General features: G+C 41.6%; 1 protein-coding gene across 7 annotated transcripts in view; it reads left to right on the plus strand.

The window, feature by feature from the left end:
• PLPPR1 (phospholipid phosphatase related 1) overlaps window positions 1–17429 on the plus strand; it is a 646134-nt gene that overhangs the window by 283204 nt on the left and 345501 nt on the right. For 6 of the 7 annotated variants that reach the window (XR_014077694.1, XR_014077701.1, XM_081573011.1 and 3 more), the window contains 2 exons: window positions 3585–3671; window positions 9065–9156. The gene's annotated coding sequence lies outside the window, so the exon portion shown is untranslated. Of the gene's footprint in view, window positions 1–3584; window positions 3672–9064; window positions 9268–17429 lie in introns of those variants that run through there. The other variant, XR_014077698.1, reaches the window with a different exon arrangement.

A 17429-nucleotide genomic window follows, 5' to 3' on the forward strand; every position in this document is an offset into this window, starting at 1 on the left:
TCCCCACCCCACATGCAGATTTTAAGTCTGTAAATCTGAGCAGACCACATGCTGCCTGTGTATGTCCTTGCCAGGCTCATATTAGATGCTCAATAAATACCTGTTGGATGAATTGAATCCAGAGGAAATTCACATGCCTAAGTTGCATACATGCCTGCACCATGTAAACAATAGTGGCCACAAGCACATGCTTCAGAAATGATTCCTCCCACACTGACCTCTTCAGACGTGGGAGATGGGCAGTCTTCTTTCGTTGGGCTTTGTGATCTGATGCCAGCTGTGTCTACAAAGATCCCCTCAATCACTTCAGCCAACATTGAGTTGTTCTCATCCAAACATGCACAACAGTTATCCTAGTTCATATTTCTGCCATTTGTACTTGAAAACACTGCATCTCCAAAAACCACTGAAATTTCTTTTTTATTCAGTTCAGTTCAGTTCAGTTGCTCAGTCGTGTCCAACTCTTTGCGACCCCATGAACCGCAGCACACCAGGCCTCGCTGTCCATCACCAACTCCCTGAGTCCACCCAAACCCATGTCCATCGAGTCGGTGATGCCATCCAGCCATCTCATCCTCTGTCTTCCCCTTCTCCTCCTGCCCTCAATCTTTCCCAGCATCAGGGTCTTTTCCAATGAGTCAGCTCTTCCCATCAGGTGGCCAAAGGATTGGAGTTTCAGCTACAACATCAGTCGTTCCAATGAACACCCAAGACTGATCTCCTTTAGGATGGACTCGTTGGATCTTCTTACAGTCCAAGGGACTCTCAAGAGTCTTCTCCAACACCACAGTTCAAAAGCATCAATTCTTAGGTGCTCAGCTTTCTTTATAGTCCAACTCTCACATCCATACATGACCACTGGAAAAACCATAGCCTTGACTAGATGGACCTATGTTGGCAAAGTAATGTCTCTGCTTTTTAATATGCTATCTAGGTTGGTCATACCTTTCCTTCCAAGGAGTAAACGTCTTTTAATTTCATGGCTGCAGTCACCATCTGCAGTGATTTTGGAGCCCAGAAAAATCAAGTCAGCCACTGTTTCCACTGTTTCCCCATCTATTTGCCATGAAGTGATGGGACTGGATGCCATGATTTTAGTTTTCTGAAAGATGAGCTTTAAGCCAACTTTTTCACTCTCCACTTTCACTGTCATCAAGAGGCTCTTTAGTTCTTCTTCACTTTCTGCCATAAGGGTGGTGTCATCTGCATATCTGAGGTTATTGATATTTCTCCCAGCAATCTTGATTTCAGCTTATGCTTCATCCAGCCCAGTGTTTCTCATGATGTACTCTGTATATAAGTTAAATAAGCAAGGTGACAATATACAGCCTTGATGTACTCCTTTTCCTATGTGGAACCAATCTGTTGTTCATGTCCAGTTCTAACTGTTGCTTCCTGACCTGCATACAGGTTTCTCAAGAGGTAGGTCAGGTGGTCTGGTATTCCCATCTCTTTCAGGATTTTCCACAATTTATTGTGATCCACACAGTCAAAGGCTTTGGCATAGTCAATAAAGCAGAAGTAGATGTTTTTCTGGTACTGTCTTGCTTTTTCGATGATCCATTGGATGTTGACAATTTGATCTCTGCCTTTCTAAATCCAGCTTGAACATCTGAAAGTTCACGGTTCACGTATTGCTGAAGCCTGGTTTGGAGAATTTTAAGCATTACTTTACTAGCGTGTGAGATGAGTGCAATTGTGTGGTAGTTTGAGCATTCTTTGGCATTGCCTTTCTTTGGGATTTTAATGAAAATTGACCTTTTCCAGTCCTGTGGCCACTGCTGAGTTTTCCATATTTGCTGGCATATTGAGTACAGCACTTTCACAGCGTCATCTTTGAGGATTTGAAATAGCTCAACTGGAATTCCATCACCTCCACTAGCTTTGTTCGTAGTGATGCTTCCTAAGGCCCACTTGACTTCACATTCCAGCATGTCTGGCTCTAGGTGAGTGATCACACCATCATGAATGTCTGGGTCGTGAAGAACAAAAAAATTATTTATCTTTTAATTGAAGGATAATTGCTTTACAGAATTTTGTTTTTGTTTTGTCAAACATCAACATGAATCAGCCATAGGTGTACATACATCCCCTCCCTCCCTTCTGCCTCCTCATCCCACCCCTGTAGGTTGATACAGAGCCCCTGTTTTAGTTCCCTGAGACATAAAAAAAATTCCCATTGGCCTATGTATTTTATATACGGTAAAGTAAGATTCCTTGTTGTGCTCTCCATACATCTCACCCTCTCCTCCCTTGTCCAGTGTCTGTAAGTCTGTTTTCTATGTCTGTTTCTCCATTGTTGCCTTGCAAATAAATTTATCAGTTCATCTTTCTAGATTCCATATATATGCGTTAGTATATGATATTTATTTTTCTCTTTCTGATTTACTTCACTGTGTATAATAGGCTCTAGTTTCATCCACCTCATTAGAACTGACTCAAATGTGTTCCTTTTAATGGCTGAGTAATATTTCATTGTGTATATGTACCACAACTTCTTTATCCATTCATCTGTCCATGGACATCTAGGTTTCTTCCATGTTCTAGCTATTGTAAATAGTGCTGCAATGAACATTGGGATACATGTGTCTTTTTCAATTTTGGTTTCCTCAGGGTACATGCCTCGGAGTGGGATTGGTGAGTCATATGGTGGTTTTAGTCCTAGTTTTTTAAGGAATCTCCATACCGTCTTCCACAGTGGCTGTATCAATTTGCATTCCCACCAACAGTGCAAAAGTGTTCCCTTTTCTCCACACCCTCTCCAGCATTTATTGTTTGTAGACTTTTTGAGGATGGCCATTCAGACTGGTGTGAGGTGATATCTCATAGTAGTTTTGATTTGAATTTCTCTAATAATGAGCAATGTTGAGCATCTTTTCATGTGTTTGTTAGCCATCTGTATATCTTCTTTGGAGAAATGTCTCTTTAAGTCTTTTTCCCACTTTTTGATTGGGTTGTTTGTTTTTCTGGTATTGAGTTGTATGAGCTGCTTGTATATTTTGGAAATTAATCCTTTGTCAGTTGTTTCATTTGCTATTATTTTCTCCCGTTCTGAGCGTTGCTTTTTCACCCTTTTAATAGTTTTCTTTGCTGTGCAAAAGCTTTTAAGTTTAACTAGGTCCCATTTGTATACCTTTGTTTTTATTTCCATTACTCTAGGAGGTGGGTCCACTCAAATTCTGAAAAGTAGAGACAGTGTCATATTATTCTTGTGGGTTCCATTCTTCTATCACAGAGCCGGTATTCAATTAAAATTTTTATTAAATTGATTTTCCTTCTTTGATAGGTGATTGTTGATGACCGTTTATTTGTTACATAACTCTGTCAAATATTTCAGGCAAGGTTGAACCCTTTTCAGACTCAGCCAAACAAAATGTCATTGCTTTAAGAAATTTTCTTATTACTTGGCCTTTGAAACCTGCATAATACATATCTCGACAAAAAAGGCTTAAGTATGTTTCTCCAAGGCTCAGCAAGGCTGGTGGTCCATGTATTTCCCCAAGGTGGAGTTGAGAATAGTTTTGTTATATTAATAGTTCCATCAGATATTAACGGTTGATGTTTTCTCTCTATTTTTTTTAAAGGGTCAACTGAGTGTGACTTTGGTATGATTATTTCAACCAGTCAGTACTCTGAGAAAACCAACCCAGCTAAATTATGAGGAGACATAGGTAAGTATTTTTAAATGCCTGTAATAGCTGATAATCCTGGAAGTTTAATCTAGACTGTATCTTCTTGTAGGTGCTTCAGTGAAAGAGTTTATCTTATCTTTGCAGCAGCACTGTGAGTTAAGTAATGTATTACTTCTAGATAGAGTGAGAGACTGAGGCTCAGAGAATTAAAGCCACTTTCCCAGTGCCAAGGGGCATGGAAATGCAGAGCTGGGACTTGGCCTCAGGCTGTCTCTAAAACTATGTGGTCCAGTATAGTAGCCACTAGCCACACGCAACTATTTAAACAGATTAAGTTACATCCAATTAAAAATCCAGTTTCTCAGTGACACTGACCACATTGCAAATCATTGCGGAAGTTCTATTGGACAGCTCTGCTCTAGTGCCTGAGCCTGCTGGCAGCCTGCTGGTTATGCTGCCTATTAAGAACCTCTCCACAGAAGGGGGAGGGCAGTGTGTGTGTGTGTGTGTGTGTGTGTGTGTGTGTGTAGACCTGAGCAGCAGAGTGGGTGAGGAAGGGAAGAGCTCTAGTTCACCCTGGACCTAGGTTGGTGGCCTCAGTAGGCACTGAGGCCTCCCTGGAATAGATAGTGGAATAGCTACTGTGGGGGAGGACCCCCACCTGATTGTTGGGAAGTCTGGGGAGCTCCTGTAAAGGCTAAGTGGCTGGGCTGGAGAGAGAGAAAGAAAAAAAGAGGAAGTCTGCAGATCAGCAGCCAGCAATAACCATCTGCCCCTGCCTGGGCCATGTCTGTCCTTGGGGCCCACTCCCTTGAACAGGACTTTCCCCAGGCCCCTGAGGGACGCTGGAGATGTATGAAAACACAGCACATAACTTGAGAACCTCTGACTGACTGGCCACTGTAGGTCCACTGGGGCTTGGATGGCCTGACGACTGGAGAGACATTCCTGACAGACTCTCAGGAGCGGAATTCTGATTGCTTTACACATGCTGACTAGCATCTCAGTCCAGACTGACTGTCTCAGACACAATGACCACTCCAGGCATGAACTGAAATAAAAATGATAACTATGGCTTACACTCAGCCCATTCCAGGTACCACGTCTAGGTGTTGTAAGATAATAAGTATAAGCTGTAGTTATTATTTTTGTTTATTTATATTTTATTTATATATTCTCTCAGTTTTTACAACAGTTCTAGAAAGTATGGATGTTTGTGTATATTACTGTTATTATCATTTTTATTTTATACACGAGGGAACAGGCACAGAGACTTGATAACACAGCTACAGAGGGGCAGAGTGGCAGGTGAGCCTGGTCAGCCTGGGCCCTTGGTCCACATTCTTAATCACCACCCTGAGTTTCTTTGTTGGCCCAGTGTGGATGTCACTCTAAGTTGCAGTTGTCCATGTGCTTTATCTATATAAACAATGGGTCTTCAGTGTGGCATGGTTTTTGTGGTATTACTCCAGCTACAGACAGGTACCCACTGAGCTTTGAGAAACTGCTTATTTTGATTGATAGACACCAACAGTGGTGATAGACATTAAGTAATTGGCAGAATTTTCACCTCTTTTTACATCAGACAAAGAAGTTTTACTCTGTCTGGTGGTAAATACTTTTTACTTATTGTGAATTTTCTACAATGCTTTAGTTAGTATTTATGAATGTATATATTTTTGAGTTTGTCTTAAGGTCTGGAGTTTGATTTCAGTGGTTTATCCCTCCTGATAGCTGGTTTTAGTCACCAACAACTGAGTGTTATTCTCTCAACAGCATAATCATTAAGTTCAGGAAGCATTATCTGAGAAGAATAAGAGTAGTAATTAAAAAAATTAAGTACAGCTATTAATATTCCATTAATTGTTATTAACAGAGGCCTTGCCAGTACTGCTAATATAAAACACAAAGGGCTAGTTTTTAGAAAATTAGTGCATACAGTGTTATGAACATAAACTGGAAAAACAAAAACCCAGAGGCTCTGTACTAGCCTTCATTAGATTGGTTGAGAAAGCTGAAAGCTATCAGTTAGTTCTATTGCATAAATAACACTTGCCAGCAATGTGTTGAAGACCAAAGAATTTGCAAAATGATTAAAAATTGAATAATGTCTTTTGAGACTGTGGTAGTCATGGCATCAAGTTCAGTTCAGTTCAGGCTCTCAGTTGTGTCCATCTCTTTGTTACCCCATGGAAAACTCTCTTTTCCATGACTACTGGAAAAACCATAGCTTTAGCTAGATGGACCTTTGTCGGCAAAGTAATGTCTCTGCTTTTCAATATGCTGTCTAGGTTTGTCATAGCTTTTCTTCCAAGGGACAAGTGTCTTTTAATTTCATGACTGCAATCACCATCCAAAGTGATTTTGGAGCCCAAGAAAATAAAGTCTGTCACTCTTTCCATTGTTTCCCAATCTATTTGCCATAAGGTGATGGGACCAGATGCCTTGATTTTAGTTTTTTGAACGTTGAGTTTTAAGCCAGCCTTTTCACTCTCCTCTTTCACTTTCACTCAACACCAAACACAAGTCTGTTGGGTAGGGGGAATTTCTTATGTCTGAGGTGATTGGGAAACTTAGACAACTCTGCAATGCCACATGGGAGGGGTTCAGTTCAGTTCAGTTGCTCAGTCGTGGCCGACTCTTTGAGACCCCATGGACTGCAGCACGCCAGGCTTCCCTGTCCATCACCAACTCCTGGAGCCTACTCAAACTCATGTCCATCGTGTTAATGCCATCCAACCATCTCATCCTCTGTTGTCCCCTTCTCCTCCTGCCTTCAATCTTTCCTAGCATTAGGGTCTTTTCCAGTGAGTCGGTTCTTCGCATCAGGTGGCCAAAGTATTGGAGTTTCAGTTTCAGCATCAGTCCTTCCAATGAATATTCAGGACTGATCTCCTTTAGGATTGACTGGTTTGATCTCCTTGCAGTCCAAGGGACCTCTTTGCAGGTGGGGTGGTTTGAGTAATTTAATCCACCTAACTAGAATGCCAAACTAAACTATAATTTGTGGGAGGTCTATAATTTTCATTACTACAAGGATGCAACACAGTTGAAGGAGGCCAGGAGTGGGGAATAGATTGCAACCATGATAGACCAGCTTGTACAGTGTGGGCTCAGATGGGGATTATCCACGAGCAAGCATAGCAATTAAAAGAGCAGCGAAGTTATAGTTTTGAATGAGGCCATTTTGGGTATATATGACTGGGAGAATTCTAAAGCTGAGGGAAGCCTCTGAAAACAGTACTGGCGTTCACAAAACAAATGCAGTCTTCAGCAGCGGTGATGAATCATATGTGACAGCCACACCCCCATGAGCCCTCAGCCTCATTCCTCAGAGGAGGGTATATGAGCTAAAGATGTATAATGACTCTTTTCAGCCTTAAGCATGTGTAACACTTAATGAGGCTGATGGGGTTTATACCTTCAGAACATTAGTCTTTAAATGTGTCTTTTGAGCTATAAGAAACCTAAATGTCGTGGAGGTTGGTTTGTTTGGTGTTTGTTTATTAAGAATCTGGAGAGGCTTAAAACAAGAATATAAATAAATCATTGTAGAATTTAAATAAAGAATATAGGAAGGCAAGAGTAGGATAAATATAGGCATGCTGGCAAAGACAACAGTGAGATTGTCTTTAGGCTGATGCATTTGTCTCTGTAGCCCTCATACAGTGCAGATCCACCCCCCAGTAAAGCCTGCTTGATAGTGACAAAGGGTGGTGGGAATAAGTAGGTCATGTGGATTGTCATATTTGACTTGAAAGTTCAGAAATTTAAACAATGCCACCCACAGCTGGCACTAACCAACACTGAACTGCCACACATTTATTTCTTCTTGTTTTTCAGTCACTAAGTCATGTGCAGCTCTTTGCGACCCCATGGACTGCTGCACACCAGGTTCCTCTGTCCTTCACTCTTTCCCAGAGTTTGCTCAAATTCATGTCCATTGATTCTGTGATGCTGTCTAACCATCTCATCGTCTGCCACCCCCTTCTCCTTTTGCTTTTACTCTTTCCCATTATCAGGGTCTTTTCCAAATAGAACCATCTAAAAAGTTATAAGCTCTCATATGACTGATTTTATACATGGTAGAAAAAACTGGTGATGGGGGAAGGAGACATTCTAAGAGACACCAGAGTATTCTATTCTTAACAAGGCTTGCCTTCAGGAGAAACCAGTCAACTAGAGCTAACTTGTCTGGTTGGGGTATTATCAGAGAGCCTTGCACTAAGGGGAAGGGAAATTCCCAGTTCCAGCCCATGCAGCCATCCTGTGCTGCCTAAGGGGAATGGGGAAACCTGAGAAACACACGTGTGAAGTTCACAGTCCAGAGGTACAGGCTCACTAAAAGAACCTAAAACTGCTCTTAAAAAATGTATAAAAGTAGTCAAGTGAGTTGTTCTTTTACTACCCAAACCAGAATCCAGCTTTTTTTTCTTCAGAAGGTAATTAAAAATTCCATTAGCAATAATCTGAAACTGAGGGAGTCAGTGGCTTTTCAAATGAAGCCTTTGGAATCAAAACAATACTTGAATGGTTTTGGAATGGGCAAAATGGGCAGTTTGCTTATTTTGATGAATTTGTAACTTCGGAGGCCTGTTGGGGCTTCCCAGGTGGTGCTAATGGTAAAGAACATGTCTGCCGTTGCAGGAGACATAAGAGACATGGGTTCAATCCCTGGGTTAGGAAGATCCCCTGGAGGAGGGCGTGGCAACCCACTCCAGTATTTTTGCCTAGAGAATCCCACGGACAGAGAAGCCTGGAGGGCTATAGTTCATAGGATCACAAAGAGTCAGACATGGCTGAAGCAACTTAGCAAAGCACGAACTCTGTTAGAAAAACTAATTTGTGAAATACACAGCTTTTAATACATAGTTGGGAAAATGGTTTATTCTGGTATCCTACTTAGTTTTTTACTCACACTCTCAACTATTGGTCTACAGTTTCATCATTTCCGTGGCGGCTGTGGGGCTGGGATGCAGGTCCTGGGGGAGGGGCTAGAGAATGCAGACCCTCAGAAGTGGGCAACTGCATATAACCTAGGAGGCTGAAGGAAACTGAACTTGTCTTTCTACTCCAGGGCCTTACAACAGCAGACTGATGGATGAAGCTGGATTAACAGAATGACAGAGAACACTTTCCTGTTTAGTCTGCTTAGCAGTTGTAGTTTTGCATTTGACTGTCCCAAGGTGGGGAATCTAATGAAAACATCTGGAGGGAAATGCGAGTTGCATTGTTCCCGCACCCCTGAGTCCCATTCTTATACTACCTGTTCTCCCTGAAGAAACACCCTGGCTATTCTAAAGTGATATATGGGTTGAGATTGGTCTTGGCAACATGTCTTCATGCTTATCTCTTGTCTGGCTTAATGTGTTACGGGAGAAAACATGGCTTCTTTTAATATGTGACTCAGTGGGGATCTGTTTTCATTTTAGGGTCTTCGCGTGTATCTCTGAATTCTCTAATGTTGAAGGCCTTTGCTTGGGCTGAAGGTGATTGGAGTGCCAGAAAACACCAAAATATGAAGGTAGCTCATTCATTAATCTATTTATTCACTCAGCATATGTACATTAAGTGCCCATTCTGTGTCAATCACTGTGTTATAGGCAAACTATTATAAGAAGAATCTTGGTTAAAAGGACTCTGGGTAGAAGATGAATCCATTGTCAGGAATTGTTAGCCTTATGGGTTGTCCACCTAGGTGATGTTCAGTTATATACCTAGACCCTAGACTTCTCATCTGGATTTGGCAAGTCCTAGTTATGGTTCATTATCCTCAAAGATACATGAGGACCATGGTTATAAACTACCAGATTATTTCTTCCTCAAAGTTTTAAATGTTTTCCCTTGGTTTACTGTTATTAAATTTCTTGAACAAAGTGTTTTCAAACAAGAGGCCCTACCTTAGAGTTTTAGCCAGATATAACATTAGCATGTGTACAATATAACTTTAATAATACATGGTATTTAAACTAATCTAACAGACACTCCTTGCTTGTAGCTTTACTGAGAAGTCTCATGTATCTAATTTCAACTAGGAACTCTGCTACAAACCCTTACTACCACCCACTGGACCTGTGTTGAGAAATAGACCTGAAGGCCTAGACCAGGTGGTTAGGCAGAATATACATGTTTCTTTACATAATGATGGTAATTAGGAGCGATATAGTGTATTGTGTATATGCTAAGTGCCATACATAAATTATGATCTTGTCCATCTTTCAAATTTGGGGAGGAAAAAGAAGCCAGGAAGGTTTGCCTGTTTGTCTTTCTGTGTATAGATTTGTTTGACGGTTACACATAGATCTGCTGAGGCAATGTTGTGTTTGGAAAAATAGCCAAAGTATCTCAAGATAGGCAATAAATACAGCTCTGTTTCCACTGATCAGGAATTGAAAAAGCTGCATTTATTTATCCTCAGTCATTTGTTGTTGTTACTAGTTTTCTTTTTAAACTACAAGAACTAAAGGAGAATCCCAAATAAAGACAATTGGGTTTAGCAAATCACAAAGAGCTGATGAAAACTAGAATACCTCAATTCAGCCATTCCTGCTAATAGGAATACAAACCAAGAGCTAGTGGGGCTCCCACGAGGACTCCTTGAAGAGCATATCAAGAATTTGTGCATGCTGAAGTCCTTGAATCAGTAGGCTGGGGATTAGAAATGTCCTTATTTATTTGTTCAACAGTATCAGCAAGGTAGTCCTTAGTTCAGTTCAGTTCAGTTGCGCAGTAGTATCCGACTCTTCATGACCCAATGGACCGCAGCACGCCAGGCCTCCCTGTCCATGACCAACTCCCAGAGCCTACCTAAACTCATGTCCATTGAGTCGGTGATCCCATCCAACCATCTCATCCTCTGTCGTCTCCTTCTCCTCCTGCCTTCAATCTTTCCCAGCATCAAGGTCTTTTCAAATGAGTCAGCTCTTTGCATCAGGTGGCCAAAGTATTCGAGTTTCAGCTTCAACACCAGTCCTTCCAATGAACATGCAGCACCGATCTCCTTTAGGATGGACTGGTTGGATCTGCTTGCAGTCCAAAGGACTGTCAAGAGTCTTCTCCAACACCACAGTTCAAAAGTATCAATTCTTCGGGACTCAGCTTTCTTTATAGTCCAACTCTCACATCCATACATGACTACTGGAAAAAGCATAGCCTTGACTAGACGGACCTTTGTTGACAAAGTAATGTCTCTGCTTTTTAATATGCTATCTAGGTTGGTCATAACTTTCCTTCCAAGGAGTAAGTGTCTGTTAATCTCATGGCTGCAATCACCATCTGCAGTGATTCTGGAGCCCCCCAAAATAACATCAGCCATTGTTTCCACTGTTTCCTCATCTACTTGCCATGAAGTGAGGGGACTAGATGCCATGATCTTAGTTTTCTGAATGTTGAGCTTTAAGCCAACTTTTTGAATCTCCTCTTTCACTTTCCGGAGAAGGCAATGGCACCCCACTCCAGTACTCTTGCCTGGAAAATCCCAAGGACGGAGGAGCCTGTTAGGCTGCAGTCCATGGGGTCGCGAAGAGTCGGACACGACTGAGCAAGTTCACTTTCACTTTTCACTTTCGTGCATTGGAGAAGGAAATGGCAACCCACTCCAGTATTCTTGCCTGGAGAATCCCAGGGATGGGGGAGCCTGGTGGGCTGCCGTCAATGGGATCGCACAGAGTCGGACACGACTGAAGCAACTTAGCAGCAGCAGCAGCAGCTTTCACTTTCATCAAGAGGCTCTTTAGTTCTTCTTCACTTTCTGCCATAAGGATGGTATCATCTGCATATCTGAGATTATTGATATTTCTCCCGGCAATCTTGATTCCAGCTTGTGCTTCATCCAGCCCAGCGTTTCTCATGATGTACTCTGCATATAAGTTAAATAAGCAAGGTGACAATATACAGCCTTGATGGACTCCTTTCCCTATTTGGAACCAGTCTGTTGTTCCATGTCCAGTTCTAACTGTTGCTTCCTGACCTGCATACAAATTTCTCAAGAGGCAAGTCAGGTGGTCTGGTATTCCTATCTCTTTCAGAATTGTTCACAGTTTATTGTGATCTACACAGTCAAAGGCTTTGGCATAGTCAATGAAGCAGAAATAGATGTTTTTCTGGAACTTTCTTGCTTTTTCGATGATCCAGGGGATGTTGGCAATTTGATCTTTGGTTCCTCTGCTTTTTCTAAAACCAACTTGAACATTCTGGAAGTTCATGGTTCACGTATTGCTGAAGCCTGGCTTGGAGAATTTTGAGCATTACTTTACTATCATGTGTGATGAGTGCAATTGTGTGGTAGTTTGAGCATTCTTTGACATTGCCTTTCTTTGGGATTGGAATGAAAGCTGACCTTTTCCAGACCCGTGGCCACTGCTGAGTTTTCCATATTTGCTGGCATATTGAGTGCAGCACTTTCACAGCATCAACTTTTAGGATTTGAAATAGCTCAACTGGAATTCCATCACCTCCATTAGCTTTATTCGTAGTGATGCTTCCTAAGCATCACTTCACAATGACTTCACATTCCTGGATGTCTGGCTCTAGGTGAGTAATCACACCATCGTGATTATCTGGGTCATGAAGATCTTTTTTGTACAGTTCTTCTGTGTATTCTTGCCACCTCTTCTTAATATCTTCTACTTCTGTTAGGTCCATACCACTTCTGTCCTTTATTGAGTCCATCTTTGCATGAAATGTTCCCTTGGTATCTCTAATTTTCTTGAAGAGATCTCGTCTTTCCCATTCTATTGTTTTCCTCTATTTCTTTGCACTGATCACTGAGGAAGGTTTTCTTATCTCTCCTTGCTATTCTTTGGAACTCTGCATTCAAATGAGTATATCTTTCCTTTTCTCCTTTGCTTTTCACAGCTATTTGTAAGGCCTCCTGAGACAGCCATTTTGCTTTTTTACATTTCGTTTTCTTGGGGATGGTTTTGCTCCGTGTCTCCTGTACAGTGTCATGAACCTCTGTTCATAGCTCATCAGGCACTCTGTCTATCAGATCTAGTCCCTGAAATCTATTTCTCACTTCCACTGTATAAACATTAGGGATTTGATTTAGGTCATACCTGAATGGTCTAGTGGTTTTCCCTACTTTCTTCAATTGAAGTCTGAATTTGGCAATAAGAGTTCATGATCTGAGCCACAGTCAGCTCCTGGTCTTGTTTTTGCTGCCTAAATAGAGCTTCTCCATCTTTGGCTGCAAAGAATATAATCAACCTGATTTCAGTGTTGACCATTTGTTGGTGTCCATGTGTAGAGTTTTCTCTTGTGTTGTTGGAATAAGTTGTTTGCTATGACCATAGAGTATATCGCTAATACCAAGACAGCTTTAAAAAAAAACACACACACCAAGATGAAAATGCGAATGATTACTGTAAGAAGTGTTATGTGTGTAGTGTATCTTCACAGACAAATTTAAGTTTTCAACTTGAATACTTGCAAGACTTTCTAACTCCTTTGACTCAAGGAAAGGAAAAATTAAGTATAAAGTGATCTTTGTCACTGAGAAGGGATACACTGCTGTAAAATATAGAAACAAAGAACTTTCAGGCATACTTTCTAAAAAACCTAAAATTTTAGGAATCTGTAGAGAACTGTAGGCATAGACAAAAGATTTGAGAGTTTGGAGAGAGAGAGAGAGAGTTTCCTTCCTTGATCTCCTGAACCAGACTAGAAAATGGTTCCTGAGAAGAAGTATTGAGGGTATGGAGGAGTAGTGGAGGGGAAATGAAAGGATAGAGGTATTGAGGGTTTGCAGAGAGTGGTCTTGTGCCTGCACCAAGCCAGGTCCTGAAGCGAGGATATTCAGTGAATTCTATCTCCTTGGCCATATGGTTTGGAGTGATAAAGCAGAGTGAATCTTGAGACTCCTGTAAGTAATTCTGGAACAAAGGCTTATTCTCTCCTTTGAGAGAGTATGCTGAACCATTAAAAAATTTTTTAAATTGTTTTTAAAAATAATTTTTAATGGCTACCCACTCCAGTATTCTTGCCTGGAGAATTCCATGGACAGTGGAGCCTGGCAGGCTACAGTCCAAGGGGTTGCAAAGAGTTGGACATGACTGAGAGACTAATACTTTGACTTTCACACTAATTGCTTTACAGTATTTTGTTGGTTTCTGCCACACAGCAACGTAAATCAGCCATGCTAAGTCGCTTCAGTCGTGTCCGACTCTGTGCGACCCCATAGACGGCAGCTCACCAGGCTCCGCCGTCCCTAGGATTCTCCAGGCGAGAATACTGGAGTGGGTTGCCATTTCCTTCTCCAGTGCATGAAAGGGAAAAGTGAAAGTGAAGTCGCTCAGTCGCGTCCGACTCTTAGCGACCCCATGGACTGTAGCCTACCAGGCTCCTCCGTCCATGGGATTTTCCAGGCAAGAGTACTGGAGTGGGGTGCCATTGCCTTCTCCGTAAGTATACATAAATCCTCTCCCTCGTAAACCTTCCTCTCACCCTCCCCCATCCCACTTCTCTAGGTCATCACAGAGCATCAAGCTGAGCTCCCTGTATTATGCAGCAACTGCCCACTAGCTCTCTGTTTTACACATGGTAATGCATATATTTCAATGCTACTCTCTCAGTTTGTGATGAACCATTTTTGTCAGCATGAGGGAAGCTGCCTTCAGCCCAAAGCTAACTCACAAATGAATGAGGCAAGTTTAACAAACTCTTGGAGTCCTGATTGACATCAAGAACTGATGTGTTAAATGGCATGTGAAGCTCACTCTAGCTTAAAGCTTTTCATCTATATAATAGAGCTCCTTTATTATTGATTAAGCCGATCTGAATTAGGTTCTCTGTTACTTGGAATCAATAGTGTCTAACCTGGTAAGCCAAGTACTATTTTTATGGACATTTTGTGACCAAAGTGTTAAATATAAACTCAGTCTCCATGCCACCTGGGAAGTGAACATCATTAGCTGCATTTTACAAATCAGAAAGCCAAGACAGAATCATTGTTTAAGGTGGCACAGCAGGAGTTTGAGTCTGGTCCATCCAGACCCAAAGCCTGAACTCTTTCCTCTTTCATCTTATTATACCCCAATTATGGAGTCCCAGATCCACCTGCACGTGTTTCTTTAAAGTTCTGTGTTCGGTGAGTCACATGCTTTTTCTGACTTCTGTCTGGAACTACTTCCGACAACCATTGTTTTTGAAGTATGGGTCACACAAAAGCCCCCCCCCTTTTATTTCTTACTACTGAATTCCAGATGAGATTTGGGAAATACAAACCAAAGTTATAATAATTATAATTTATTTTGAAATAGACTCTAGTATTTAGGGAGCAGAATTGCATGCACTTCTTTTAAAGCCTGCCTGAAATGGCAACAGGAAGTAGAAGAAAGTGTTAGATAGACACTTTGGGGTTAGATAGATATTGGTGAAAATTCCAGCTTTAGGGCATATGGGTTTACAGGGTGACAGATTAGGTGTGCCTAACAAATATGTCACCCAAATCCAAAAGAATATGAAAAAAAATAGCAAAATTAACAGTAGCAATGACAATTAAAGAAGAGATTATAGTTCAGAATCTGGCCTGCCTTTTCTTAACTGCATTATTGAAGACAAAGAATTGAGAAGCACTTTCCTAGAAGACATACCACATGCTCTACCTAAAATAGTCCCTCCAGAAGATATCAAAAACACTAATTGATCTTCTCTCTATGAATATTCATTAGAAGGACTGATGCTGAAGCTAAAGTGCCAATACTTTGGCCAGAGTCAAAGAGCCGACTCATTGGAAAAGACCCTGATGCTGGGAAAGATTGAGGGCAGGAGGAGAAGGGGGCAACAGAGGATCAAATGGTTGGATGGTGTCATCGACTCAATGGACTTGAGCTTGAGCAAACTCAGGGAGGTAGTGAAGGATAGGTAGGGAAGCCTGGCATGCTGTAATCCATGGGGTTGCAAAGAGTTGGACACGACTGAGCAACTGAACAACAACAACAACAACTCTATATATTTACCTACTCCAGGATATTGAAGGGTCATGCAGTCATAAAAACTCAGGGCCACTGTACAATTGTGCATGAAATGTCTTCTAAGCAAGACTAAGCTGGCTCCTGAGCTGTTCCCCACTCGGACAGCTTCCCAGTCTGTCAACCTTCAAATGGTGACTCTCTCTAATCTGTGGAGTGTATACAACTCCAAAGGCACAATACTGCAGGAGGGAAAGAAGCCTGGAGAAAACTGCATTGTATGATGCACTTTGAGAGAAGTCTCTCATGTGGATGTTTTTTTTTCAGTCAAAGCAATGGAAACAGAGGTGGAGACAGAGTAGTAAATACAGGGGCTGAGAGAAACTACCAGACTGAGGAAGGGAAGATCCAACCTCAACTTAGTAGATCGTCACTACAGGAATATCTGCTAGGAATCATAGGTGATGCTGTGGGCCATGCACAGGCCTTCATGCCCCATATTTAGATGTGTGAAGGAAGGTGGCAATATCTGGATGGGTAGTCAAGGCGGGGAGTAACCATCCAGCAAAGCTGCCTCATGACAAACATTGGACTTGGATTGAAAGATGTTTAGTCATTAGTCGTGTCTGACTTTTTGTGACCCCATGGCCTGTAGCCCGCGAGGCTCCTCTGTTCATGGAATTCTCCAGGCAAGAATACTGGAGTGGGTTGCCATTCCAGTCTCCATTTGTGGGGCCTACCATCACCAAAAAAAAAAAAAAAAAGGCCCTTTACAATTACCTTTCTAACAGAACACACAAACAAACCACAGGAGACAATTTAAAAAATGTTGACAAGGGAAGGATACTCCATCAGTGTGAGTGTGGCGAGATAACATTTTGAGATATTAACCTATTTCCCTCTTCACTGTCTCCTGTACCTCCCATCCCTATCCCATGCAAGAAGCTGGCAATTCTGTGCTCTTTGCTTGGGGCAGTGATGGGACAGGACAGAAGAAAAACAAAGGAGTGTTATGACTTTGTCTGCAAAAGCCTAGGCCCTTAGGTGACTTGAGAAGACTTTCCACTTGGCCAAAACATTAGAGTTAAAGAGAAAGAGGTCTACCCTCTCACCCCACCTAGAGGCAAGGGGTGGATTGCCTCAGGGAGATAACCTGCGATATCTCTCCTGCTTTCCGGAGGAAGCTTAGGGTTTGGAGTGAAGATAGGTGTGGTAAGTTTAGGGGGAATGGGTCTTGGCCAGTTTAGTAGAGATTTTGGTGTCCTAACATGATAGGGAAAGATTAGAATCTATTTTGTGCCCATAACTGAAAGAAACTGGGAGATCCATCAGACCTGAAGGGGGCAGGTGGAGAGAAGCTTGTGATCTTTCAGTGGTGACCTGTGCAGATTAATGACAGAGAATCAGAAGAGGTAATAGCTACCTCAGAAGAAGGTAGGATATTGAAGACCAGATTAGAGTCCTACCGCTTTCATCAGATGTCATGGGCCTGGGTAAGTTGCTGAAAACTTATACACAACTCTAAGGCAAGGGGAGGAAACTCCAAATTAACTGAGATTTACTTTCTGCCATCTTGGTGGAATGGGAGATAGGCATTAGGTCAAGGTATTTGTAACTATTATAAATTTATTTATTTGAACATTTGAGATATAAACTGAGGTACATATTAACTGTACTGGCTATAATTATTATTACTTTCAATATCACGGCCTTCACCTGAGTCCATTCCTTGCTTAACCAAGACAGTCTTTTAAACTAAGGTAAATAAAAACAAATTTTATTGATAATATTATGCCACTTTTTGAGGTAACTGGATTCTGACTTAGGTTGTGATTTGCTACATAATAAGGACTTCAGACTTAATCTACAGACTTAATTCAGGTGGTTC

The sequence above is a fragment of the Giraffa tippelskirchi genome, chromosome 1 (assembly GCF_054371585.1).
Source record: "Giraffa tippelskirchi isolate mGirTip1 chromosome 1, T2T-mGirTip1v1.2.pri, whole genome shotgun sequence".
NCBI classification, from domain to species: Eukaryota; Metazoa; Chordata; class Mammalia; order Artiodactyla; family Giraffidae; genus Giraffa; species Giraffa tippelskirchi.